Below are 27,259 nucleotides of genomic sequence, written 5' to 3'. Positions count from 1 at the left end.
ATCTCTACTGGTGTGCAGAGGAGAGCAAAGGGAAGATTTGCCCTGATTTTTGCCTGCTACCGCAGTATGTATCAGAAATCCTAAAAACTGCTTTTAAACTCTCCCCCCCACAACCCCATCTCTTTTCCTTCCTGAGTAGTTAGTCTCTGTTTTCCTATTGCCCTCTTTTACCCTGTGGTTTCATAAACATTGTATGATTGTGTTTAGTAAATAATCCTTTATCTACCTGCTTTGCTGATGGTTCTCTCTCTCTCTGATAACATCGTTAACATCAAACTAAAGTTAAGTTTCAGAGTTCCCATTGTGGCTCAGGGGTTAACAAACCCAACTAGTGTCCATATAGAAGCAGGTTCAGTCCCTGGCCTTACTCAATGGATTAAGAATCCTGTGTTGCTGTGACTGTGGCGTAGGCCCCTGTGGCTGTAGCTGTGGCCCCTGTGGCTGTGGTGTAGGCTGGCAGCTACAGCTCCAATTTGATGCCTGCCTGGGAACCTCCATATGCTGTGGCTGAGACCCTAATAAATAAATAAACAAATAAGTAAATGAATAAATAAAAAGTTAAGTTTCGGAGTTCCCGTGGTGGTGCAGCGGACATGAATCCAACTAGGAACCAAGAAATTGTGGGTTCGATCCCAGGCCTCGCTCAGTGGGTTAAGGATCCAGTGTTGCCGTGAATGGTGGTATAGATCGCAGACACAGCTCGGATCTGGCATTGCTGTGGCTGTGGCGTAGGCCAGCGGCTACAGCTCCAATTGGACCCCTAGCCTGGGAACCTCCACATGCTGCAGGTGTGGCCCTAAAAAGATAAAAGACAAAAAAAAAAAAAAGGAAAAAAAAAAAAAAAACCAAAAAGTTAAGTTTCAAAGACCTTATCTTAATAATTTTGGATTGAAACTCCTGATTTGAGGATCACCTAATAGTTGCTTTCTATTGCTTTATCTTGAAATATGCCTGTGCATCCCTAAATGGAAGTGTGCATTAGCATCACTACTAGATAATCTCTTCTGTTATCAGCCCTAAGGAATTTTCAGCATCTCCTGGCCTTGGCCCACCTCATTTTCAGCATTTTTAGTGGTTTTTTTTTTTTTTTTTTTTTTGTCTTTTTGCCATTTCTTGGGCTGCTCCCTCGGCAATATGGAGGTTCCCAGGCTAGGGGTCTAATCAGAGCTGTAGCCACCAGCCTACGCCAGAGCCACAGCAACGCGGGATCCGAGCTTTGTCTGCGACCTACACCACAGCTCACGGCAACACCGGATCGTTAACCCACTGAGCAAGGGCAGGAATCAAACCTGCAACCTCTTGGTTCCTTGTCGGATTCGTTAACCACTGCGCCACGACGAGAACTCCAGCATTTTTAGTGTTTTGTATGAGTTGTTTGTTCCATATCAAATGATTCATGAGACATTATCCCATACTTTTGTGAATAATTTGTGTATACAAAATTAGTATATGTGTATATTATCAGTATATTATATACTAATATTCTTGACTAATATACTTGACAGGTCTTGAAACCAAATGAAAAACCAAATTATTAAAGCAAGTACTTTATTCTTAAAGTACTTTCTGTACTATCCTCCAGCATGATCATTATCCACCATGGCCGCTGCTCCCTCTTCCTTCCCTCGTCCTTAGAATGCAGGTACTTTTTTCAGAGTGACATGGGGGCTCTCCTCTTCCACACTCATTTTGACATTGTTTGGCAGCTGCACACTTTAGAACCCTTTTAGTGATTTTTGTGTGGGTCCCTTTGTGCTCTTTGTATATGTGTTTGAAAATTCTTTCAAAAGGTGTTTTTTCAGGATCAGAGCTTAATTTAGTATATCAAAAAAAATTTTTTTTTTTGTCAACCCAGAGTGGTGTTTTGTAGACTTACCTTTCTGCTGACAGGTCTGAGAGAGCCTGTGATGAGACACTGATGTTAGAAGTCATCAGAGACTGTGTGGTCCTTGTGGGTCCTGCTATCCTAGGCTTGCCGCCCCCTCCCTGCCCCTTCCCTGATTGTCAGGAAAAACAGGACTGCTGCTGTGTCTGCTCTCCTCTTACCCACCCACCCATGGCCTTCAGAGAGTGGTATGCAGTGGGGAGGGAGATGATTTTCTTCTTTTTGCTTCATTGCCCCACAATTCCCAAAGGATGCAGCATATAGAACACTTCTTAGCTCCTGTCCCCACTTCCCTGGCGCCTCCCACTTGATCTCCAGCCTCTGCCCCAGCAATTCTTCAATCCTGGTCCTCTGACCCATTAGCAGAATGCCTCGTGTTTAAACATCCCCCCAATGGATACATTGGCTAAGCTTTCTGAATTTCACCCTGCATTTCTTCAATTGTTAAGTGTGGCTGATAATAAACCACTAACAAAATGGCTTTATTTATTTTTTATTTTTTCAGTCTTTTTAGGGCTGCACCTGTGACATATGGAGGTTCCCAGACGAGGAGTCATATCAGAGCTGTAGCCGCTGGCCTATGCCACAGCAACGCAGGATCTGAGCTGGCATTTGCAACCTACACCACAGCTCATGGCAACGTTGGATCCTTAACCCACTGAGCAAGGTCAGGGATCAAACCCACAACCTCATGGTTCCTAGTCGGATTCGTTAACCACTGAGCCACGAGGGGAACTCCCAAAATGGCTTTAAAGAAGGAAGTCTCTCAGCCCAGAGCTGAGAGGACCAGAGAGGAGAGGCCCAAATGGGACACAGCAAGGAGGTCCAGAACTGAACCAGATCTGGCCCCTTGTCCACACTGATGGAGACCTCTTCTTCAGGGAGGAGTATCTGGAATCTGATATTTGAACCCACTGGATAGTCTTTTTGTTAAGTATACGCAGTCAACTATGTAGCTCTCATTTAAACCAAACCAAGATGGCTGTGAAGGTTGAGGTACCATAGAGTGCCTGGCACAGCGAGTACTGAATCATTCCTTTAAAGACAGTTCATTTCTGACCTTTCTCCTATTGCTACCTGCACCTTCATCTTCACCCAAAAGAATCCTTACCACTCCCACCTCATGGGCTGTTCCTCTTCAGATAGATCAGGGAGCAAAGGGCTATTACTATAGACCAAAGTGGAATCGGTTTCCCAAAAGTATATTTTGAGACCAAGTTAGGTTCTGGAATATGAGGGGCATTTAGGTAGTCTAGGAGGCTTTGAAAAATCTCTGGCACCCTTTTATTTACCAGTTGGACCCTAAGTTCATGAGGAAGAGGTGTCAATTATGGGTTGGCCCTAGACCAGGGTGCTTTATGTGTATTAACTGCTAATCAGTCTCACTGCTGGGGTTGTGTGACATAATCTCTTGTCTCATGGCAGAGACACACCTCAGCCCCAGAGAGCTGGGCTGGTTATCTTTAGCCATGAGCAGCGTTTTACCCCAGTGTGCAGTATGAAGTATTTTTCCTCTTTTGTGCATGTTTTGATATGCAAAGAGTTAGGAGAATTCATCCATAGTTTGGATCTTTAATCTTTATATCAAGTCTCTGATATATAAAAATTTTCATCCCCAAATAGGATTTGACTCCTGTGGAAATTTGGACTCAGAGGGGTTGGTGGGTGAGGCAGCATTTGCACCCAGCTCTGTCCTCTCCCGTTCAGAGCATGTGCTCTGGATGCTGTCCAGGGCCATGTGGCAACTCAGTGGCAGAGGGGGCCCCATAGATACAAGTTATCTGACCTGCTGCTTCTCACATTGATTGGATTTCTGTGGATGATTCTAGCAACTTAACATCAATTTATACCACTATAAGTTAATGTGTAGAAACGCCTCCCAGATTCTAAGACTCTAACTTACAAGTGATCTTTTCTAAAAGCAACTTGTTTACAACTTGAAGACATCCTATATCGATGTCTTATCACCTTCATCCACACATAGTATGGTTAATGTCAGAGTATTAACCAATCAAGGCAGTAGAAAATATGTAGGTTGAATACCTGACCTGTGTTAAGTTAAGGGTTTGCGTTACAGTGATTCACTTTACACCCTAGGAGTGCCTCCTGTCTAAAACGTAGTTGCCTATAATTGAAATGAATGCAGAAATACATTTGGACAGACTATGTCTGCTTGCCCTCTTGGTCAAGTACAAAGTCTAAGATGCAGTGGAAGGTGTCACCTGAATGGGTCTGGCTGGTTGATCAGCAGCACTGCTGAGGACACAGGGAGTGCTCCCCATTCCTCCCCACAGAGGCAGACTTTGAACCTTAAGAAAGAGCTGTCTCCTTGTGGTATGGCTGCCTGTGCTAAGAATACATACACCACATGGGTGGAGTGGTGTGATGTGAACTCTTGCCCTTCCTTTAATTAACAGTCTCTGGATTGTTTTTTCCTGCCGGCCAAGGGCCATTAGAGAAGAACCTTAGTATGTCCCCAATTTGAGGAAAAACCTTATTGTTGCCAGCTGTTGGATTTCAGATATTTGGTCATACTACAGGTTTTTATTGAGTTGATATATGAAAGGCAAATAGAACCATTTTAAGTGCTTGGTACATGTTAACTCTCTATCTTAATACTTGGTTAATATCTTTTCAGTTTTAACTATGCTTATAGATTCTAATAAGGTTATTACTAATAGCATTTGTGGTACTTTATAACATCCCCTCACTTGAACCTCAGCATGATCCTATGAGTGGATGTAAATGTGGATGATGAAGCTATAGTTCAGAAGGTTAGACAGCTTGCCTCCAGTCATTTAGCCTTTCAGTGGAGGATCTGAGCGCTGAATACCAGCCTGCTTTGTTTGTATCACTGCTTATTTTTCTTCATCCCATGTTATCTCAGTTTAAATTGCATTAAGCATTAATTTTTACTTGAGAGGAAGAACATATTTGTAGCATCATACTGTGATAAGTAGGAAATGTTGTATGTGGATTTGGAAGTAGAGTGTTCTAGCTGACTTTATTGGAAACCTTATCTGATTTCAACGGCTAGGAGCCATCCCAGAGAACTGTTGTTGCTGTTAAAGACACACCTGAAATGATCCATAGCCCTCCCCAAGAACACAGCTCTTATCTGCTGGTTTATGTTTGTGTTTACAGTCATTCTACCTCCAAATGGGTCAGCTGGAGGGAAGGAACTCAGAAATAGTTTGGTGCTCCGTCCATGTTCCTAATTAAATACTGGTTGACATATAACAAATATTAAGTATTTTTTGACCAACTGATAGACTGCAGATATTTATTTAAAACAATTTCTTTTTTAAAGTTTTTTTTTAAATTGCAATGAAGTTGATGTACAATATTTCATGTATATAGCAGAGTGATTCAATTATACATATATATGTATGTAATATATATTATACATATATATGTATAATATGTATATTGTTTTTCAGATTCCTTTCCGCTATAGGTTATTACAAGATATTGAACGTAGTTCACTGTGCTGTGTAGTAGGTCCTTATTGTTTACCTGTTTTATACATAGTAGTGTGTACATGTTAATCCCAAACTCCTAACTTATCCTCACCCCTGCCTCATTTCCCCTTTGGTAATCATAAGTTTGTTTTCTATGTTTGTGAGTCTATTTCTGCTTTACAAATTAATTTATTTGTGTCATATTTTAGATTCCACATATAAGCAATATCATATGGTATTTTTCTTTGACTGACTAACTTCACTTAGTATGGTAATCTCTAGATCCATCCATGTTGCTGCAAATGGCATTATTTCACTATTTTTTATGATTGAGTACTATTGCATTGTGTGTGTGTGTGTGTGTGTATGTATGTATCCCACATTGTCTTTATCCATTCATCTGCTGATGGACATTTAGGTTGCTTCCATGTCTTGGATATTGTCAATAGTGCTAAAAACAGCTTCTTCAATGTAGGATACAATGGTTAGTGAGTCTTAATTTTTATCACTATAACATTTTCAGTATTCAGGAATTTTATTAATATGAAAGAACTAAAGAATATTTTAAAACTATTTCATATGAAAAAGTTATATGTGCCTTATTTGAAAATATTACTCATTACCAAGTAAGCTCTTGCATGAGCTGTAATGTTTTTTTAAGGCTTCTGTTTCCTATTTTCTTGGTTTGAGTTCATATCAGGTGGCTCTTGAGGGAATATTTACATATTGTTTGTCATTCATTATTGAGAAAAACATCTATGGTCAAGTTGGACCTGCTAACACTTTCAGGAAATCATTAACCTTTTTTTTCTTTACGGATTAAAAAAAGGCATATAAACATTTAGCCATTAACAGGCTCCATGCTTTTTGCTTCATTTTTAAAGAACAGGCAGAGTTCCTTTATTTAATTCCATGTAGAATTCTGCTCTTCAGGCTGTAGGTTACTAGCCCATAGGGACGTCATGAAATTAATTTAGTGGATAGGAACCAGTATTGTTTTAATGGAATGAAATAGAATAGGTTAGTCTGGACTGATCTAGACTGAATAGAAAATAGCAGTGTGTGTTATATGTAGTCAGAATAAATAATATTTCATGAAAATTTTGTTTTAAATACTTGTAATTGAATCACAATTTAGAAAAAAAAATTTTTGTGGGCCGTATCGAATAATCATTGACTTAGAGGATTTTTTTGGAGGCTAGTGTCCTGGGAGTGAGGTTATTTTTCCTCACTGAAAAACATATTTCCTCGACAATTGTTGATCTCACACACATTAACCAATTGTTTAAGGACCCCTGTACATAAACTACTTGTTATGTAAATATAGTTTCTCACAGTATAATGTAATGGGCCACTGTAAAACTAATTTTAAGGATGAGTGACAGGCTTGTCTATTTTAAGCTGAAATCCCTTGCTGATATGGACTGTCCCAAATCCTGGAGTGAGACTGAGGGAAACTAATTCAACAAACCACCAGAAGGAACTAAGCTTGGGCACTTTCTGCTTTGGGACCTCTTTCAGGTTTCATCTCTGTAGAACTACTTGCTAGCTATAAGGGCTATATAGTTTTCTTTTCTCTTAAATGAGAATAATAATAGTACCAACCTTACAAGATTGTTGAGAGGATTGACTGACTTAAAATATATAAAGTATTTGCAATAAGAACTACAGAAAAATAATCGGTGATGAATTTTAATGCAAAAACATCATGGGGAGTTCCCACTGTGGCTCAGCAGTTAACGAACCCGACTAGCGTCCATGATGACTTGAGTTTGCTCCCTGGCCTCAATCAGTGGGTTGAGGATCCGGTGTTGCCATGAACTGTGGTGTAGGTTGCAGACGCCGCTCAGATCTCGAGTTGCTGTAGCTGCAGCTCTGATTTGACCCCTAGCCTGGGAACCTCCGTATGCTGCTGGTGCAGCCCTAAAAGCACAAAAAGACAAAACAAAACAAAACAAAACAAAAACCCAAAAAACACATCATGGGTAAATAAGGAATACAGGAATAAAAGAGAAACTGAGAAAAATTAAGAATAAATACATAGGCACAAATCTAGTGTACATTTCAGGGACTTTATCTATCTGTTGAAACTTGACCATGCTCTGGTCTCAGCCTTCAGTGAAAGTCCAAGACATGACTCCAAGACACAGAAAAGACCAAAGCACATGGAAAGTAAATGATTTAGGCTGCCTCCTTCCATCTTTAGGTTGCTGACAGTGAAAAAAGACTTCAACTGGACTCACTTCTGAGTTTGGACTTAAACTTGGCACTACCAGTTCAAGATATTTTTGTCACTTCCAGTTGAAACCTTTCATTGTTGCTGGTACCATAACTGTTCACCAGGAGAAAAATTGAGGTCTGAAATTAGAAAATGCTCTCTGCTCATAGCTTTGAAAGTTCGTAACTTATGCTCATACTCCAGCTGTTCGTGATTTTAGTAGAAATTTTTCTTTTTTTCCCCAGATTCATATCTGAAAACTCCAACAGCCTTCACCCCCTCTAACTCATAAGTCAGATGCTAATTGCATATCCTCCAACACATCCTCCCAGATTAGTCTTCCTGATACACCCTCCAGATATGTCACGTCTGCATTCCCAGTGCTTCTCATGAATTTGAGGTTCTGTGCAATCTGGCTTATTTCTACCTTTCTGTCTTTATCTCCTACTTTGATTTTCTCTACATGTATTACTTTTTGCCCCTTCAGAACTTTGCTTTCATTATACTGCTCTTCATGATCCTCTTTTTTTTTTTTTTTTTTGGTTTTTAGGACTGCATACTTGGCCTATGGAAGTTCCCACGCTCGGGGTCCAATCATAGCTACAGCTGCTGACCTACACCACAGCCATAGGAACGCAGGATCTCAGTGGTCTGCCACCTACACCACAACTCTCGGCAATGCCAGATCCCCGACCCACTGAGCAAGGGCAGAGACATGATCCTCTTTTATTTTCAGTGATGTCAAACCTACCACTCTGGAAAGCCCATCTTTAACTGAGGCCTCTCGTGTTTCATTTAATTCTCACCACCACCTTCGCATATAACTAGATATGCCCTCCTTTGCCACTGGACCCAAGGCATTGCTAGGCTTCCTTATGCCTTCTCTTGGAGCCCTTGATGTGGTCTGTCTTTGCACGGTCATCTTCTCTGCCTTATTTGCTTGTGTGATTTATTGTCAGTTCTTTTTCATTTTTCTATTCCTTCTAGCGTCTAGCTTCATGCCCTGCACTGACAGTCATTCACTCTGAATAACTAACATTGGTTGAACATATACTATAAAACAGAGACTGATTTGCGTACTCAGGTAATCTCATAATTACCCTGTTATCATCCTAATTACAGACAAAGATGCTAAGCTGTATCATAGATATTATGTAATTTGCCCAAGGTCATATAACTATGAAGTAGCATATCTAGGACTCAACCCTGGCGTGCCTGATCTCAGAGACCATGTTCTTAATTATTATGTCACATTCTTCATTAAACTATGTTGAGTTGAATTTTACAGAACCCTATCAATTACTCATATAAGGATAAAGAGGATTCACTGATCTAAATTATAAAATAATTCAGTGTATTTAAGAACTAAACTGACATTTTCTGATTTTCGGTGTGAAGGAATTATTGGGAACTTCGGAACAAGCTGAGGAATCTCTGCTCTCTCATGGAAACTTTGTAGGTCCCTATTATCAACAAAAAGTCAGCAATTTTCTGACCTCCCTCTGTATTTGGGGAGTATATCAAGAATTCCCCTATTATTTCTCCTCTAGATTCAGAGTCGGAGGTCCTCACATGTGAAATTCTCCCAGCTTGGTTACTTCTGTTGTAAAGGCAATAACCTCATGCTTGAGTCACAGGGCACGTGTTCATGCATTTTCACTTCCCGCTTCACCTTTGTTTACCATTTTAAATCAAGTTTGCATAAACAAAATGTTCAATGCCCCATCTATCTTTATCATCATTTTGCGGTATATTATATCAGTGAACATGAAGCAGGCCTTAGGCAGTCTTACTTTTCTTAGCTTTTTGCTTCTCACATGTAAATGGAAACAGTATTGGAAAGGATAGTAGGCTAGGTCTAAAGAGACTGAGAAAGCAGAGGGTGGCTCATAGTTTGCAAATGTGATTCAGCACCAAATAAAACAGACAGGTGAGTCTGCACCACTGAGCATGAATCTAAGTGTCCTAAGGATGAGAAGAGAAGATGTTAGTTAGATTGCAGGACCTCCTGGTTCTCTTTCCAAAGCAAGACATGATCTGGCATCTGCTGAGGCAGAAGGTGGTGGAGAGCAAGAAGGAGGGCTTTTCTTATTAGTTCTGCCACTGGAACCATGCATCTGAATTTCACTTGAAGAGGAATCAAAAGTGACTTTGAGGTAGCCATATCATAGACTGCAAGGAGAAATGTTGCTTGGTGGTTCGGAGGCATGGTTTGTTTAGGTGTGAACAGAGAGTATGATGTATATACAGAAGAATCAGAGAACAAGGCTGTGGGTTATATCGGAATTTAAAAATGGGGAGTTCCCATTGTGGTTCAGTGGGTTAAGAATCTGACATAGTATCCATGAGGACGCTGGTTCCGTTCCTGGCCTCACTCAGTGGTTTAAGGATCCAGTGTTGCCGCAAGCTGCAGTGTAGGTTGCAGATGTTGTCTGGATCCAGTGTTGCTGTGGCTGTGGCTGTGGCTGGAAGCTGCAGCTCTGATTCAATCCCTGGCCTGGGAACTTGATATACCAAGGATGAGGCCTTAAAAAGAAAGACAAAAAATTTAAAATGGTATTTATTAATGTGTTTATGAGCTACATGACAGACCAGATGTCCAAAACATGATCCTGTGAACTTAGGAAACAGTTAAATTAGAGGGCAGTTATTCATGCTTAAAATATTATTTTCTAAAAAGACCATGAAACCTAATTATATTTCTAAATCACTCCATGCCATTTAACATACAGTTTGCACATGCATGTCCAGGAACACATCTGTTATATGAAGCAAAATAGATTCAAAATGGATTGATCTCACTTCTGAATAGGTGGAATGATTTGAATCAAATTACTGTCAAGGATGGAGTTCCCGTGGCTCAGTGGTTGACGAATCTGACTAGGAACCATGAGGTTGCGGGTTCGGTCCCTGCCCTTAATCAGTGGGTTGAGAATCCGGCATTGCAGTGAGCTGTGGTGTAGGTTGCAGACACGGCTCCGATCCCGTGTTGCTGTGGCTCTGATTCGACCCCTGTGGGAGCGGTCCAAGAAAATGGCAAAAAGACAAAAAAACAAACAAACAAACAAAAAAAAACCCCAAAATAACAAAAAAACAAATTACTGTCAAGGATGATTTGAGCTAAGTCATTAATCTTTCCATTAATGTTTCCTGTGTATGTGAGAATATGTTACTGTTGATTATGACAACCTTGGTGCTTGTTCTTCATAATTTAGAGCTTGAAGGGGTTTTGTTTTAGAAGTTGTGTAATGTATAATTTAAAGCAGATGATTTTGATATTTCAGATTAATTTTGTTAGCACAGCAGAAAACTCAATGGTAATTTGGTTATTTCATTTTCAGAAGGTAATTGAAGCAGATGCTGGTGAGGTCATCAGGGAGTGAGCCATCTCCATTTCAATAGCACCATAATTTTTTTAAGTGGGGGGTATTTCCTTTTACTTTGCCAAATCAACTGCTTTCACTAGCTAATGAGAGACGTTTATTTTTTTTAACTGCAACTCTGAACTTTTCTTTTATAAGAGTATGTGGACCTTTAAAATAAATGAATTAGTTATAAACACATATATTTATCTTTAGGTGCAATGTGCACTGTCCTAACAGGTCATTGAAAAAAAAAATAAAATTGGTTGAATTATAAACCTAATGTATGTAATCTTTACCTCCTTCCTGTTTATTTTTAATGCACAGGAAAATCTTTAAATTTACATTTGGTTTTTATATGGTCTGATACAAGTAGGTAAATCTGTTCCATAATAGAAATTTTCAATGGTAGTATCTTCACTGAAAACTTTATAGAAATTTTCCCATAAAAGATTTTTTAACAGTTAGTAAAAACAATTTTTTTTAGAATATCCCCTTTGTGTAGTATATGTCCAAAGGTAGTTGGAGAATTCCTAAGAGTCTAAGTTTACTGAGTAGAGCTTTTGTGTATTATTTTAAGAAACAGATGTACAAGCTTGGCATTAGAGTACCTTGGTAGTATTAACTTTTTGCACGTGTGCATTTTAAAAATAAACTGTAAATGACTGAACTTTAAAATACCGAGGTTTTAATATCGTTATTCTTGTAGGTGAGCATCAATCGTTTATGTCTATTTTAAATGAAAAATGCTCATCTTAATTCTGTGGGCAGTAACATCTGTGTAGGAGCTTGATGGACAGTATGTTTGATGAGAAGGGCTTGTCGGACTTGTTGTAGTATCTGCTTCTATGTACAGAAAGCGAGGCACTAGCAAATATTCTTGCATTGTCAAGTAATAATGTGCACTGGAGAGGCTGCAACTTGGCTAACAGCTGGTACATTTCTTTTCCTGCATTCAACAATCTAATGAGGGAGGTCCTGTTGTGTGCTGTGGTGCAGCAGAAAGGAATCCCACTAGTATCCATGAGGTTGTGGGTTCGATCTCTGGCCTTGCTCATTGGGTCTGGGATCTGGTGTTGCGGTGAGCTGTGGTGCATTTTGCAGACGCGTCTGGGATCCTGCATTGCTGTGGCTTTGGCTCAGACTGGCAGCTATAGCTCTGATTCAACCCCTAGCCCGGAAACTTCCATGCCAAGGGTGTGGCCCTAAAAAGCCAAAAAAAAAAAAAAAAGAAAAGAGAAAAAGCCCCAACAATCTAATGAGTATCTCCATGACTTTTGTTTAGTGCACTATTTCACAACAACTTAATTTTATAGGCACATCATCTAAGAAATTCTCTAAGAGTAGGTCTGGGATGTGGAAGCACCAGGTTATATAATAACTATATAATGAATGCCCTGAGGGCTTGAAAGAAGTGATTGAGAGATTAGAAAGAAAGGACAGCATTTTCTTAACCAGGAGTCAAGTTTATGTTAACGTGGCATCTCCTTTTTCTTCTTCCTCATCTTAGTACGGGCACCACGTCTGACTTTACTACCATAAAATCTTTTAATTGAAAGACAGAGGTCCTCTGGGTCATCACGCCAGAAACTCTGCTGCATCTGACAAATAGGATTTTTTCCAACCTGGATTTTAGCTTTTCCAGCTATAGGAATGCCCCAAGGACTCCCAAGGCTATTTGTTTCTTCTTGAAAGCTCTTGTTAGTGGACAGTTGTTTTTTTTAAAATTTCAGTTAAAATTATTTCCTTGCAACTTATTCTACTCACTTCCGGTTACTTAGGATCTATACAAGATAAATCAAATCCTCCTTTCCTATAATATCATCACATGTATTTGATGATAACATAGTGTTTTCTCTGAACCTTCTCTTTTCCAGGCTGACTATCCTAAGTTTCTAAATCTCTTCAACTAAAACAGTTTTCAGATTCTTCACCATCTTGGTATATCTAATTAATATATTTATAGGAATATTACTTGTATCTTTTTATTTTTGTTAATAAGCATCATGTTTAATTAGTTTGTTGACAGTCATATTCACACCAAGGGAAAAAAAAAAGTTTTTCCTTGTAAATTGGAATTTCAATTTTATCTTATTTTCCATCCATTGTTCTAATTTCCAGAATATTTGAAGCCTGATACTTAACATCAGACATATTTGCTGTCTTTTCCAGCTTGGGCCAAAATATACCACCTGAACAGCATACCTTCTTTGCCCTTATCCAGATAGTTGATAAAAATGCTGAATTAGAGAGCTTTATGCATTATGGCATAGTAGTACCATCAGTGAATTAAACAGTTATCTTTAAGTCTGTTAACTAGCTGTAAATCAATTTTTTCTAAGTTCACTTAACCAAATTCTCTAGCTCAAAGGTAGTAACAGACATTTTCAAGAGCCTTAGTGAAATCTTGAATATTGGCTCCTGTGACATGCCCATCAATATGCCAAATCTAGCAGCCCTATTAAAAAGAGAGTTATTTTCGGAGTTCCTGTTGTGGCGCAGCGGTTAACAAATCTGACTAGGAACCACGAGGTTTCCGGTTCGATCCCTGGTCTTGCTCAGTGGGTTAAGGATCCTGCGTTGCCGTGAGCTGTAGTGTAGGTCACATATGCGGTTCGGATCCTGAGTTGCTATGGCTGTGGTGTAGGCCGGGCGGCTACAGCTCCGATTAGACCCCTTGCCTGGGAACGAACCTCCGTATGCTGCAGGTGCAGCCCTAGGAAAAGACAAAAAAAAAAAAAGGAATTATTTTAGTTTGGATTCACTCATTTTTGGCATACTCATGGTGGCTCCTAGTAGTCAATAATTCAAGTAATCACAAATGATTTGTCTGGTATCTGTCAGTTTATTTTCTGGGAGTATATATCAAGCTGATTAGTGTGTCATATCTAGACTATTTGTTTGTTTTTTAAAAAGGGTATTTTTTTTTCTTTTAATCTTTCTCCATGATTCTCCAGAGATTACCATCAATGGTTCTACCACTCAAGGAGTTGCTTCTTGTAGGGCTAGAGACTTCATCCTGGATTTCATTTTCTTCTTAGCCAGGATGCTCTATTCTTCTTAGTTTTTTCATTTAGTCTGTTTGATAGAGCTGCAAAAAGGGATTGGACTAGATCTACTTTCTCTCTCTTGTAAATTAACTTCATCCATGGTGCCAGAGGCAGTGGGGCCTATTGCTTATCCTCCCTTCATCCTCTCAACATCCTAAAATGTTTTTGTTGCTTTTTCACCTTTACATTGTTTACAAACTTCTGCTCATTCTGATCTTCAGCTTTCCATTGTTCTTACAGATTTCTGTCATTTGCTCTCTGCTTTTGTTTGACCTTTTATTACGTGCCTTTCTGCCATCTTTTATGCATGTTCATTGAAAACGTGAGTTCTTCAGGGAAGATTTGTTTCTGGAGATGCTTTCTGCTTTGCCACTTCAACAGACTCATTTGTAATGGAGTTGGCAGAATTTGTTTTGAAAGAACATATGCCTCTTGAGCCATTTCTCGTTTAGACTTTGGCCTTGAAGTCATACTTATCTGTCTTTCCCCTCAGCAGACATTTGTAGAAATGCACCATCTGGTGTAATAACAGTAGGATCCTTATAAAGTGGTAACAGTGGGATACATATTGGAACTAATGTGACTGTCAAGTGCTGTGAGTGTGGGGCAGAAGAAGTGACTGTCCAGAAGAGCCTGGACATCTGGTTGTCTCCAGATACCAGGAAGAGAGAATGAAGGAGGGGAGCTTCATTTCACACAGAGGGAAAACTGTAGATGCATGGTCATATGAAAATGCTTGGGGTTCCATGTGACTGGGACACAAAGAGAAATTTCCTTCTGTCATTTGGGTCAGTTGTCTTGCACTATCTACTGTTTGTTTCCATGTCTGTCTTTTGATTTATAGTCCCAATCTTCAGTTGAAAGGTAAGGGGAACACATCATTGAAGACCCACATCCATAAGATTTTCTACCCAGAACTTCAAAGATACTAGAGAATCATTTCAGGTTTTTTCCATTGTAGATCAACACATGTTCTGTGTCTGGACAAGTTCCTCTTGACTGACAGTTTGATAACTCTTAGGAGATTCTCTGCTACTTTGTCCGAATTAACTCCACCTGGTCAAACTTTGGTTGCTTTCACACACACCCCCACAGGGAGCACCCAGTACTTTACTCCTTGTTTTTCAACTGTTAAAGTGATCAATAAAACAAGCATTGAATTAATTTATTACCTGCTAGGCAAGAGACCCACACAGCAATTGATTAGTTATGCTAATGAAGGATTGGAATTTGCATTCTAGAGAGGAGGAATGAGTCCATAAACCCACAAACAACTGGTTTTAACGAGTCCCATTTGTCATTGGTCAGTAAAGAGTCTTCATTTATCGACCCTGTGGGTCTAGCACGACACAATGCTCCAAGGTTGATGGTTTTTTCTTCAGCTTTGGCTGATCGGCCACTCGGAATTCACAACCTGTTATAGTGAAACTCAGCACCCAGTTAACCTCCTGGGGAAGTGGGAACTTGTCTGGCAGGCCTCTGAAGGACAGCTAGGATCTCTCAGCAGCTTTTGTTGTTTTTCCCCAGCCTTGGGCTTCCAGAGCCCACAGCCGAGTGAGGTCATCGTCCTGCATCCCAACATGGCGGCTCTCTGTGCCTGCTCTCTCCCCGCCGTGGGTTCTGCCACCAAAATTCCCTTACTAGGTTCAGTTTCTGTCTGAAGCCACTGAATCCTTTTCCTCCTTGCATCTTACATAAATTATTTTACAACTTCTAGAAATAGTGTTTAATGAAACACATTTTTTTCAAGATAAAAAATTAATCTGTTGGCCCTAGAAATGTAGTGACATATTAATTTGAGGTCATGCACTTTTAAGACATTCTTATAGTTTAACCTCATTGTAGAGAAAATGGTAAATTAAGAAAAAAGCAGAAACCCGGAAAGACAAATGTGCTCATAGTGAAGATCACACAGACACATAAAACATTTGGTTGTCTAGGCAGACAACTAAAATGCTTAGAAGGAATAAGTGGAGCTGGTCTTTTCTGTCAATAAGGAAGGAGGAAGGAGGTGCTTTGGGGTTTTAGTACCTCCCTGTGCCACTTCAAATAAACATGCAGGCATATCTAAGAGGAGTCTGCCTTCTCAGCTCATGCAGGCAAGTCCCCAAGTCTTCCCTAACCCCTCCAAAACTCAGTTCTGCCCCTCACTTCTTCCCGTGGAGAAATTATAGAGTGGTTGCTAGCTTAAGAAAGGCCTCCTTCCCTCTGTCTCTTCCTTCCTTTTTGTTGGTTCTACAAAATTGTTTCCTCTGAGAAATAATAATGGATTTAAAAAAAAAAAAACTGTCATGTTAAGCTGTGAATTTTTCACTGTTTTTTAAAAATCATAATGCATGCGAAAACATTTGGTAGGTAGATTATCAAGAAATGATAATCTTTAAAAGTAAGATGTGTACTTTGATACACAGTGGGAGAGTATTAAAAGAAACATGTGGGTGGCTTATTTTGTTTTTGTTTTTTAATAAGCAAAACTGTTTGGCTTTATCCAGTTCTCATGAAACACTTATCTGTGTGTCTGAAATCACTACATACAACTGAAATGACTTAAAAGTGTAAATAATATGTATTAAATACAAGGGGGCAGAGAATAGTTAGTCCTCTGCAGCTATAAGAAAATAAAAAAAAAATTTCAAAAGAATAATGATTTTTGTTTTCTGAATAATCTCCATGTGATTTATATTTGTTATTTACTTACTTTTTAATGTTTATAGATATTTAGGGCTAGAAAATACCTTAAAAACTGCTTAAGCTAACTTCTTGGTAGAGATGAGTTACTGAGTCTTCTGCAATTTCTATTCCCCAAAGGTAATCTGGATAATAGGATCATACCTATGTTTTCTCCCTTACCCCTATAAATTGACTCTTATTGCTCTATAGCTTCCTTTTTTTTAACTTAACATGTATAAAGACATTTTTACATGATGGCTCTATTTTTTTCTATTGCTATGATACATTGAATTGCATTGTATATATAACTTTGTGTTTTTGTGCAAACATTTCTGTAGGAAAAATTCCTAACAGTTGGGAGTCTCCTGATGGCTCAGCAGTTAAGGATTCACTGTGATCACTGCTATGGTGCAGGTTCGATCCCTGGCCTGGAAACTTCTGCATGGGCATGGACAAAAAATTCAAAATTAAAAAAAAAAAATCCATGGCACAGTGAGTTAAGAATCCAACTTCAGGAGTTCCTGTCGTGGCTCAGTGGTTAACAAATCCAACTAGGGGAGTTCCCGTCGTGGCGCAGTGGTTAACGAATCTGACTAGGAACCATGAGGTTGCGGGTTCGGTCCCTGCCCTTGCTCAGTGGGTTAACGATCCGGCGTTGCCGTGAGCTGTGGTGTAGGTTGCAGACGCGGCTTGGATCCCGCGTTGCTGTGGCTCTGGCGTAGGCCGGTGGCTATGGCTCCGATTCGACCCCTAGCCTGGGAACCTCCATATGCCGCAGGGGCGGCCCAAGAAATAGCAAAAAAGACAAAAAAAAAAAAAAAAAAAAACAAATCCAACTAGGAACCATGAAGTTATAGGCTTGATCCCTGGCCTTGCTCAGTGGGTTAAAGATCTGGCGTTGCCTTGAACTGTGGTGTAGGTCGCAGACATAGCTCGGATCCCGCGTTGCTGTGGCTCTGGTGTAGGCCATCGGCTACAGCTCTGATTAGACCCTTAGCCTGGGAACCTCCATATGCCACAGGAGCAGCTCTAGAAAAGGCAAAAAAAAAAAAAAAAAAAAAAAAAGAATCCAACTTTAGTGGCTTGGGTCGCTGAGGAGCTGTGGATTCGATCTCCCCTTGGTGCGGTAGGTTAAAGTATCCAGCATTGTCAAAGCTGTAGCATAGGTATTAGCTGTGGCTCAGATTCAGTCCCTGGTCCAAGAACTTCCATATGCCAGGGGCGCGGCCATAAACTTAAAAATAATCCTAGCAGTGATTAAAACCTATGTACAGTTAAAATTTTGAAATTTACTCCAAATTGCCATCTAAAAATTTTTGCCACAGTTTGAATGAACTCCCACAAGCAGTGTTTTTGTAGGATGCTACTATTCTGCTACTTTGGGGACATCTCGGTCTATTCACCTTCTCCCTTCCTTCCCCTTTCCTGTCTTTGTGTCTTTCTTTCCTTTTTTTTTTTTTTTTTCTGTTCCAGCAAGTGGAACAATACCAGATCTGAGCACAATGCTGGATCCTTAATCCACTAAGCAAGGCCAGGAATTAAACATGTGTCCTCATGGATTCTAGTCGAGTTGTTACCACTGAGCCAAAATGGGAACTCCTCTTTTTGTCTTTCTTTCCTCATTTTATGTCTTTCTTATTTTTCTCTCTTCTTTCTCTCCTTCCTTCCTTTCTTTCTTCTTTTTAGTGGTGACACCTGCGGTTCCTGGGCCATGGATTGAATTCAAACTATTGCTGCCACAACACTAGAATTTTTTTTTCTTTCTTCTTTTTTCTTTTTAGGGCCATACTTGTAGCATATGGAAATTCCCAGGCTAGTGGTCGAATCAGAGCTGCAGCTGCCGGCCTGCACCACAGCCACGGCAACACGGGATCCAAGCCACATATGCAACCTTTGCTGCAGCTTGCAGCACCTCCACCTTCTTAACCCACTGAACGAGACCAGGGATCGAACCTACATCTTCATGCATACTAGTCAGGTTCTTAACCTCCTGAGCCATAAGGGGAACTCCAACACTGGATTTTTTAACACATTGTGCTGGCCAGGGACCGAACCTGTGCCTCCACAACCACCAGAGCCATGGCAGTTGGATTCTTAACCCCCTGCACAGAGGGAACTCCTCTCCTTCATTCTTAACCCCCTGCACAGAGGGAACTCCTCTCCTTCATTTTCTCCCCTTCTCCTTTTTTACCTATCCAGTCATCAGTATTTACCAAGAGGCTGTTCCACCCTCGACAGTGTGCTGTAACATCGCTAAACAGCTAGTGTCACCTTGAGGAGTGGGTAATAGAGTTTCATGCCTGCCTGCTCCAGCCCTGGATAAGATACTGCAGGCACTGGACCATGTTCATTTGAGAGCAATGAGTGTAACAGGAGCACTTACATATCTTGTGTGAAGAGAAGTGGAAGGGACTGGAGGTGTTTAGCCAGATGAATAAGGAAAAAAAAAACTTGATGTGAGAGTGGGTGAGCTCTCTGTCTCACATTTTGAAAGCGTGACACAACAAGGAGCAGAAATCTCAGTTCTTTGTGGTACAGATGAGAAGCCAAACCAATGGATGGAAACTTCAGAGGCAGATTCTGGCATTTGGCCTAGTGAAGAACTTTATAAATGCCATTTATTTATTTATAAGGAATCATTGTTCAGTTAGTGTTCCTTTTCATGCACATGGAAAAAAAAATCTCAACAAGTAAATAGGACATTAAGAAAGGACTTCTGGGTTCGTACACAACATCTCTCAGCTGTTTCCTCGTCATTCTCAGACTCCACACTGAGTTGCTGTAGTGGCTCTAGACCCTCATTCTATGGTGACAGGAAGACAGCCTGAGTGCCAGCCTCACATCTTCCTGGGTAGGAGGGATCTCACCTAGTTGTCAGCCTCAGAGGCGCCCTGATGGGGCTGAAGTGAAAAACTCCGCTTTGGGAAGGGAGCCTGGGGAGGAGTACACAGTGGCCAGGGGTCTGCTGCACCAGCCCGTCTTGCTGAGCAGGAACGGCAGGTTCTGCTGCTCTGGCAGTGGATCAGTTCCCTGGGCAGCCTTAGGGCAGCCCCAGTTCTGCTCAAGCCACTTACTTTGTCCACTGTTTTGGCAACATGGGGGATGAATCTTCTGGGAGCTGGATTTCTCCAGTGGCTGTCTTCTGATGGCATAGATTTGGGGACCAAGGGATTCCTTTGGAAGCTGATCAATTACAAGTCCATTTTGTTTGACAAATCAGGGTGTTTATTTTTTTTCTGGCAATGCAATTCCATTTAAAAAATTTAGCAGGCTTTCATTCTGGCCATACACCATAGCTGGGAACCAGAACCATAGACTTAGGGGAGCCGTGGTCTTTGGATGGAAATGGAATTTGGTTTCTCCACCATGGGAAGGCACTAACCCCCTCTCCACAGTTTTGAGAGGAGTGCTGCCCTCTGGGTCTCTGCTTCAGGGCAGTGGCCTGAGGTGGGGAGGCACTACTGATTACCTTCTTAGGAGCCCTGAACTATCGTCTCACTTCATCTGTGCAGTGCAGCCATCATCATGTGTGTCTGGGAATACATGGAGATGTTTGGGAGGGGCCTGAGAAAGATCAGCTTCTCACAAATCCTCATCTCAGGACAGCAAAGTCCCCTACTTTCCTTGTACTAACTTCAGTTTGGAGCAGATAATTTGGCCTTTCCACCTGTATAAGACTCTAGGTCACTGGACCCACAGTTATTGCAAACAACAAACCAAGGTTTTTTCTGCTCAGAATTGTGTTTTCATCTGGCCCTACTTTTAGCAGGTCAGTTACAGTCCAAACTGGTCTTTTGTAAGACCTTACTAAAGGCTAAATAAGTATACAGTTTACTCCAGAATCCTAAAAATTCTCTTAAGTCCCCTAATAATGCAGTCCTGATAGACACACAATGTAGTTTTAAGATACAGCAGGCATCCATTTTATTGTCACATGATGAAAGTGGCCAACTTCCCAGCTGCCATTCAACCTCAGCTTAGCTAGTCCACATGTTTTGGTCATTCACGTGTAAATTTATATAGTAGTCTGGACTCTCTTGGGGGCGGGGGTGCATGCATGCATGTAGTAACAGAAAACAGATCAGACCACCCTAGGGGAGAAAAAGGAGTTGGGGGATTTACTGGCATCCATAAATTAAAAGTCCTGGGATTAAGGAATACTGGGATTTGGGGCCCAAAGAATGTCATCATGACTCAGTTTCTCTGTATATAATCTCTTCCCTTCTTCTTCTTCTTTTTTTTTTTTTTCTTTTTTCTTTTTTGGGCTGCACCAGAGGCATATGGAAGTTTCCATGGTAGGGGTCAAATTGGAGCTGTATCTGCCAGCCCACACCACACCCATAGCAACATGGGATCTGAGCTGTGTCTGCAGACTACACCACAGCTCACAGCAACGCTGGATCATTAACCCACCGAGCCAGGCCAGGGATTGAACCTGCATCCTCAAGGATACTAATCGTTCATAAACCCCTGAGCCACAATGGGAACTCCCTAAGCTCTTCCATTCTTTTGTCTTCCTTCTTGGCAAACACTGACAACACAGGATTTCCCCTGTGCAACAGTGGGCAAAGTGAGTGTGTTACTGATAGTTCATGGGAGTCCTGAGACTCACTCTGATTGGACCAGCTTAGATCATGTACTGGTTCTTGGAGGATTCACTGCAGCTGGGTAGGGGGTCCTCAGTGCTTTGACTGGGCTGGGTCAAATGCAGTTGACCCTTGACCAACACAAGAGTAAGGGCCCCAACCTTCCAAGTAGTCAAAAACCCACATATGACTTATGTGGGTTGAAATCTGCGATTCTGCTATATCCATGGTTCAACCAACTTTGGATCAGTAATACCATAGTATTTACTGTTGGAAAAAATCCCCATAGGAGTGGACCCATAGCAGTTCTAACCTGTATTGTTCATGAGTCAACTGCATTTTTCATCAATGGAGCTGGGGTGGACCCCTACCCGATATGGTATTAAAAGTGGAGGAAGGGTGTATTTATTGAAAATTGGTCTTTGATGGCAAAAGAAGGAGGAAAAGATTGTAGGGAGGTCAACAAAAGCCTACTACAATTATCTGTGGTGTGTCAGACCCTGAACCGGGCACTGGGGTTGAAGTTTTTAAAAAGAGGAATGATATATGTTGAATCTTGGTGAATTTCTAGGCACTGTTTTGAAAGAGGCTAGAAATAAAAGAGTTCATCATTGGATAATTCAATGAAATGTCTTTTAAGGAGTTTCTTACCTGAAATTTTATGATTTGTGCTTCTTGAAAAACAAAATAGAAAAGATGCTTCTTTTTCTTCTTCTTCTTTTTTTTTTTTTTTTTTTTTTTTTCTTTTTTAGGGCTGCTCCTGTGGCATATGGAAGTTCTTAGGCTAAGGGTCAAATCAGAGCTGCTGCCACCAGCCTACTCAGCCACAGCAGCACAGGGTCCAAACCACATCTGCAACCTACAGCTCATGGCAATGCCAGATCCTTAATCCACTGAGCAAGGCCTGCATCCTTACGGATACTAGTCGGGTTTGTTACTGCTAAGTCATGACGGGAACTCTGGAAAAGACACTTCTTTATTAGCTTAGGTAACTATTATTTTAAATTATTGTTATTTTACCATTTTAAAATTTTAAATATTTTGACAGTTATATGTAGAATTCTGAAAACTCAATTCTTGCTTTCTTTAATATCACAAGTCCCCTAAAACAGTATCTGAATATAGAGGAATTGATATATATTGATGAGGTGGGTTAAGGATCCGGCATTGCTGTGAGCTGAGGTATAGGTTGCAGACGAGGCTTGGATCTGGTTTTTCTGTGGCTGTGTGTAGGCTGGCAGCTGTAGCTCCGATTCGACTCCTAGCCTGGAAACTTCCATATGCCGCTGGAACAGCCATAAAAAAGATTATATATATATATATGTACGCACACACGTATATATGAAGAACACCTTATATGTGTGGGGTTTTTTTTTTGTTTTGTTTTGTTTTGTTTTTACTATACCTGTGGCACATTGAAGTTCCTGGGTCAGGAATTAAACCCACGCCATAGCTGTAACTAGAGCCACAGCAGTGATAACACCAGATCCTTAACCTGCTGAGCCATAAGAGAACTATAAACACCTTATTTTTCTGTGTCTAGTAGTTTTACTATGGATATAATAGTTAAGTGCTGAATTTTAGTTTTTGCCCATGTTGCTGGAAATTGTAATTTGTATACCTGGGTTAAATATTGAGCCTTGCTTTTTACTGATTGATTGGAGTTTCTTTGCCCTAATCCATATAAACAGCAATAAAACTCTTTTATATGACTTTGATTTGAACTGTACCTAATATATTCCTTGCAGACAATCTTAGCGACATTTAAAAACATATTTATTTTCCTTTGTTTTATAAAATACTGGTATCGTTACATTTTGGTTTTGTTCAGACACTTTCTTCAATCTGAGCCAAAATAAAGTCCAGCTGAGTTTTCTTTCTTTTTTCTTTTTTTTTTAAGAGCCGCACCCGAGGCATAGGAAGTTTCCTGGGCTAGGTAGGGGTCTAATCGGAGCTGTAACTGCTGGCCACAGCCACAGCAACGTGGGACCTGAGCCACATCTGTGACCTACACCACAGCTCACACCAGTGCTGGTACCAACTGATCCACTGAGCGAGTCCAGGGATAGAACCCGCAACCTCATGGTTTCTAGTCAGATTTGTTTCCGCTGCGCCAGGACGGGAACTCCCAGCTGAGTTTTCTTATAGCTTAGTGCAGGAGCATACAAATCCATAGGAAATTTGAATGGTTATTGTTTTAAGATTTTAAAGCAGTAAAAGAGTTCTATGATGTATATGAAAATTAAAAGGAATTTCTCAGAGCAGAACATTTAAAACTACATAAACAAACGCACATCTGGAGTTCCTGTCATGACGCAGTGGTTAACAAATCCAACTAGGAACCATGAGGTTGTGGGTTCGATCCCTGGCCTCACTCAGTGGGTAAAGGATCTGGCATTGCTGTGAGCTGTGGTGTAGGTTACAGACGTGGCTCGGATCCCGCGTGGCTGTGGCTCTGGGATAGACCAGCGTCTACAGCTCTGATTCGACCCCTAGCCTGGGAACCTCCATATGCTGCGGGTGCAGCCCTAGAAAAGATAGAAGACTAAATAAATAAATAAATAAATAAATAAATAAATAAAAAGGGAGTTTCCATCGTGGAATTCTCAATCATTGAAAAAAACAAAACAAAACAAAACAAAAAAAACAAAAAAACAAATGTACATCTATCTTAGATTACCTTGCCTTAAAAGAAAATGTAGGAGTTCCCGTCGTGGTACAGTGATTAACGAATCTGACTAGGAACCATGAGGTTGCGGGTTCGGTCCCTGCCCTTGCTCAGTGGGTTAACGATCTGGCGTTGCCGTGAGCTGTGGTGTAGGTTGCAGACGCAGCTCGGATCCCGCGTTGCTGTGGCTCCGGTGTAGGCCAGTGGCTACAGCTCTGATTCAACCCCTAGCCTGGGAATCTCCATATGCCGCGGGAGCGGCCCAAAGAAATAGCAAAAAGACAAAAAAAAAAAAAAAAAAAAAAAAAGAAAAATGTAACGAAATAACAGTGGAAGTTTCTTGGGAAGGACTGCTCTAGGAGAGGGTGGCTTGATTACTCAGTTAGTGGCATATCATGAAATTTGTTTTACTTCATTGTGCTCTGGGACATTGTAGGTATGAAGAAGAGTTAATGATAGGAAAGTCCTTTTTTTATTTGGGGAAATGGGTAAGTGTTCGACTGGTGGGGAAGTTGTTAGGTGTCTCCCTCAAAGCATCGTATATTCTTTAAATTGGGAGATTGGCGTTGGGTGGAGTTTGATGTCTGTCATTGTAAAGGTGTGAAACAACCTCCCTTGCAGTATTAGTCCCTTTTAGTCCACGGGACGTGGTGGGATTCAAGGCTTTTATCAATTTGTGAAATTTGACATAGATCTCAACTTATAATTAGTCTGCTTTATCATTCCAGGACTGAGATTTTTTTCATTTTTTATCTGTCCATTCATTCATGTTCCATCTTATTCCATAGAGATTTGAGATGCCTTATTAAAAAACTACATATATATAACCCAAATATGTACCAGCAGCCTTGTTTTGGTCCAGTCCTAAATTAAGTCACATTCAAAGAAATAAGTATGACGGTGAAAAGAATTGAAAATAATTCAAATAATTTACTTCATGTCTCAGAAAACATCTAAGAATGGAGTAAATGCAGTATATATAATTGAACTTAAAAAAAAAAATCTTCTCTCCCATCTCCCTGAACTTTAACATGGTTGTCAGCTATTTCCCTAACTTTCTGTTCTTCCTAAAACCTACCCACAAGGTCTCCTCAAAATTTCCCCTTCTTTCCCGCTTCTTTTTTTTTTTTTTTGCTTTTTAGGCCCACACATGCGACACATGGAAGTTCCCAGGCCAGGGGTCAAATCGGAGCCATAGCTGCTGGCCTACACCACAGTCACAGCAATGACAGATCCAAGTGGCATCTGTGACCTACACCACAGCTCACAGCAACACCAGGTCCTTAACCCACTGAGTGAAGCCAGGGATCAAACCTGTGTCCTCATGGATACTAGCTGGGTTCGTACCGCTGAGCCACAACAGGAACTCAGAGGTATCTTTTCTTCTCTCACTGTATGTTCTCCTCTACTTATCCCTTTCTCCTTATTTATTTATTTATTTTTCACATTTGTGACAATAAGCCCAGAACTAGGGGATGGGAAAAAGCTGAGACTCAAACCCAGAGTTTCCCTTTGGAGGTAGCACAAGGAATGGGGTTGCAGTTATCCACATATTAACATATTTTCTCTTTGTTGCCCTTATAAAAAACTGTAAAATCCTAATTAAAAATGCAAAGTTCAGGCTAGGGCATGTACAAATTGAGATGAAAACCAGAACGCAAAACTGCATGTTATTAGTTGTAGAGTTGACTCAGGACTACAGTTGACCTTTAAACAACATGGATTTTTAAACAACATGCTTGATCCACTTATATGCATATTTTTTTCAATAAATATGCAGTCAGCCTTCTGTGTCTGTGGATCCTGCATCCCTGGATTCATCCAACTGTGACTCAAAAAACTTAATACAGGGAGTTCTCCCTGTGGCGCAGTGGGGTTAGCAGTGTCTCTACAGCACCAGGACACAGGTTCAATCCCTAATCAGGAGTGGGGCACATACCAGTTCCCTAGGTGACAAAGGCCTTCCTAACCTTTAGTTTTAAAATAATATATCAGGACTTCACATCTTAGATAAAAGGAACACTAAAAAATGTAGTGTTAGGTGGCCAGGGTTAGCTCAGTTGGTTAGAGCGTGGTGCTAATAATAAAAAATGTAGTGTTACCATCTTTAACATCCATAAAAGCAATTTATTGCAGTGACTGTCAGTGAAAAGAGGATATGATGCCAAAATAGGACTCAGTTAAAGACATTCTACAGTAGGCCAACACACTATAGCACCAGACTACAGCTTCCTGATGATCTGAATTGACCTAAGAATAAAACTTTATGCTCTCTGTAGCAAAAAATGCAAAGAGTGACCCTAGGGACCAAAGCGGTGATGTCAATGAATGGATGACAGGTAGTAGCTGCCAGGCTCAGGTGGCGGGAGCGGGTGACAACACAGCATGGAAGGAAGAGACTGGTGACTGGACAGCACTTGCCTTTTCAGGGCAGGGAGGCTGCTGTCACTCTGCTTTGTTCTCTTTTGCCACATGGGGCTCTAGTCCATCACTGGTTCATCTTTTTATTCTTCAAGGTGAGCCTGAAATCTAGATTTTATTGTGAAATGTCCCCACTTTAAGTGCTCATCATTTGGTCTTTCGGATTTTTAGAAAATGCTTGTGGCCCAAGCAGAACTTGCCAGCAGGCGTCCAGCCATCCAGCTCTCATCAAAGGAAGGCTGTTTTTCACACAAGGCTTTGTCAGCCTTACCTCATCTTCTCTGCTGTGCTCAAGATTGGCTCTCTGGCCAAGTCTAGAATCTGGTATTCTGTGATTCTCCAGCACGAGCTGGGTGTCCAACTATGCAATTCAGTTCTGACACCAACAGCTTTGAGTCAGTGTCAGACTCCACTGGTTTAAGGGCTCATTTTCTCAAGACTGCCCTCATTCCAGATGCTCCTTATCAGTTCCACATCCCTGGTCAGTCATACACACAGCCAACTTGGCTGCAAATTTGGGGGTTCCTGTGATTCCCCTTCTTGATTTTGAATTTGCTAGAATGACTCATAGAACTCAGGAAAACACTTTACCAGTTTTTTTTTTTTTTTTTTTATAAAGGCTGTAACTCAGGAACAGAGCGACAGAAGACAAGCATAGGGCAAAGTATCCGGGTGGGGATGAGGAGAGCTTCCCTGTGCTCTGTGGGTGTGCCACCTCCTAGAATACCAGTGTGTTCACCAGCCTGGAAGCTCTCTGAACTCTCTCATTTAAGGGCTTTTAGAGAGGCTTCATTGGGTGGGCATGATTGATTGGATCATTGGCCATTGGTGATTGAACTCCTCTCTAGGCCCTCTCCTCTCTCCTTTCTCCTGAGGTCTGGGAGCGGTGCTGAAAGTTCCAAGATTCTAATCAAGTCTTGGTGCTTCAGGTGACCAGC

At 40.8% G+C, this 27,259-nt stretch overlaps 1 protein-coding gene and 1 long non-coding RNA gene across 48 annotated transcripts in view; both read left to right on the top strand.

The window, feature by feature from the left end:
- NCOA7 (nuclear receptor coactivator 7) overlaps window positions 1-27,259 on the top strand; it is a 159,768-nt gene that overhangs the window by 40,649 nt on the left and 91,860 nt on the right. The gene's annotated exons all lie outside the window — the stretch shown is intronic.
- On the top strand, window positions 19,736-24,807 carry LOC146406034 (uncharacterized). Its single transcript, XR_014804492.1, has 2 exons — window positions 19,736-23,235; window positions 23,640-24,807. It is a non-coding gene; the product is annotated as an uncharacterized LOC146406034 (long non-coding RNA).

The sequence above is a fragment of the Sus scrofa genome, chromosome 1 (assembly GCF_054392235.1).
Source record: "Sus scrofa isolate SSC_HxYL_T2T_F1_AM1 chromosome 1, Sscrofa_HxYL_maternal_Yorkshire_Landrace_v2.0, whole genome shotgun sequence".
Classification (NCBI taxonomy): Eukaryota; Metazoa; Chordata; class Mammalia; order Artiodactyla; family Suidae; genus Sus; species Sus scrofa.
The sequence above is the reverse complement of the archived record's forward strand: the minus strand, read 5'-3'. Positions and strand labels throughout refer to the sequence as shown.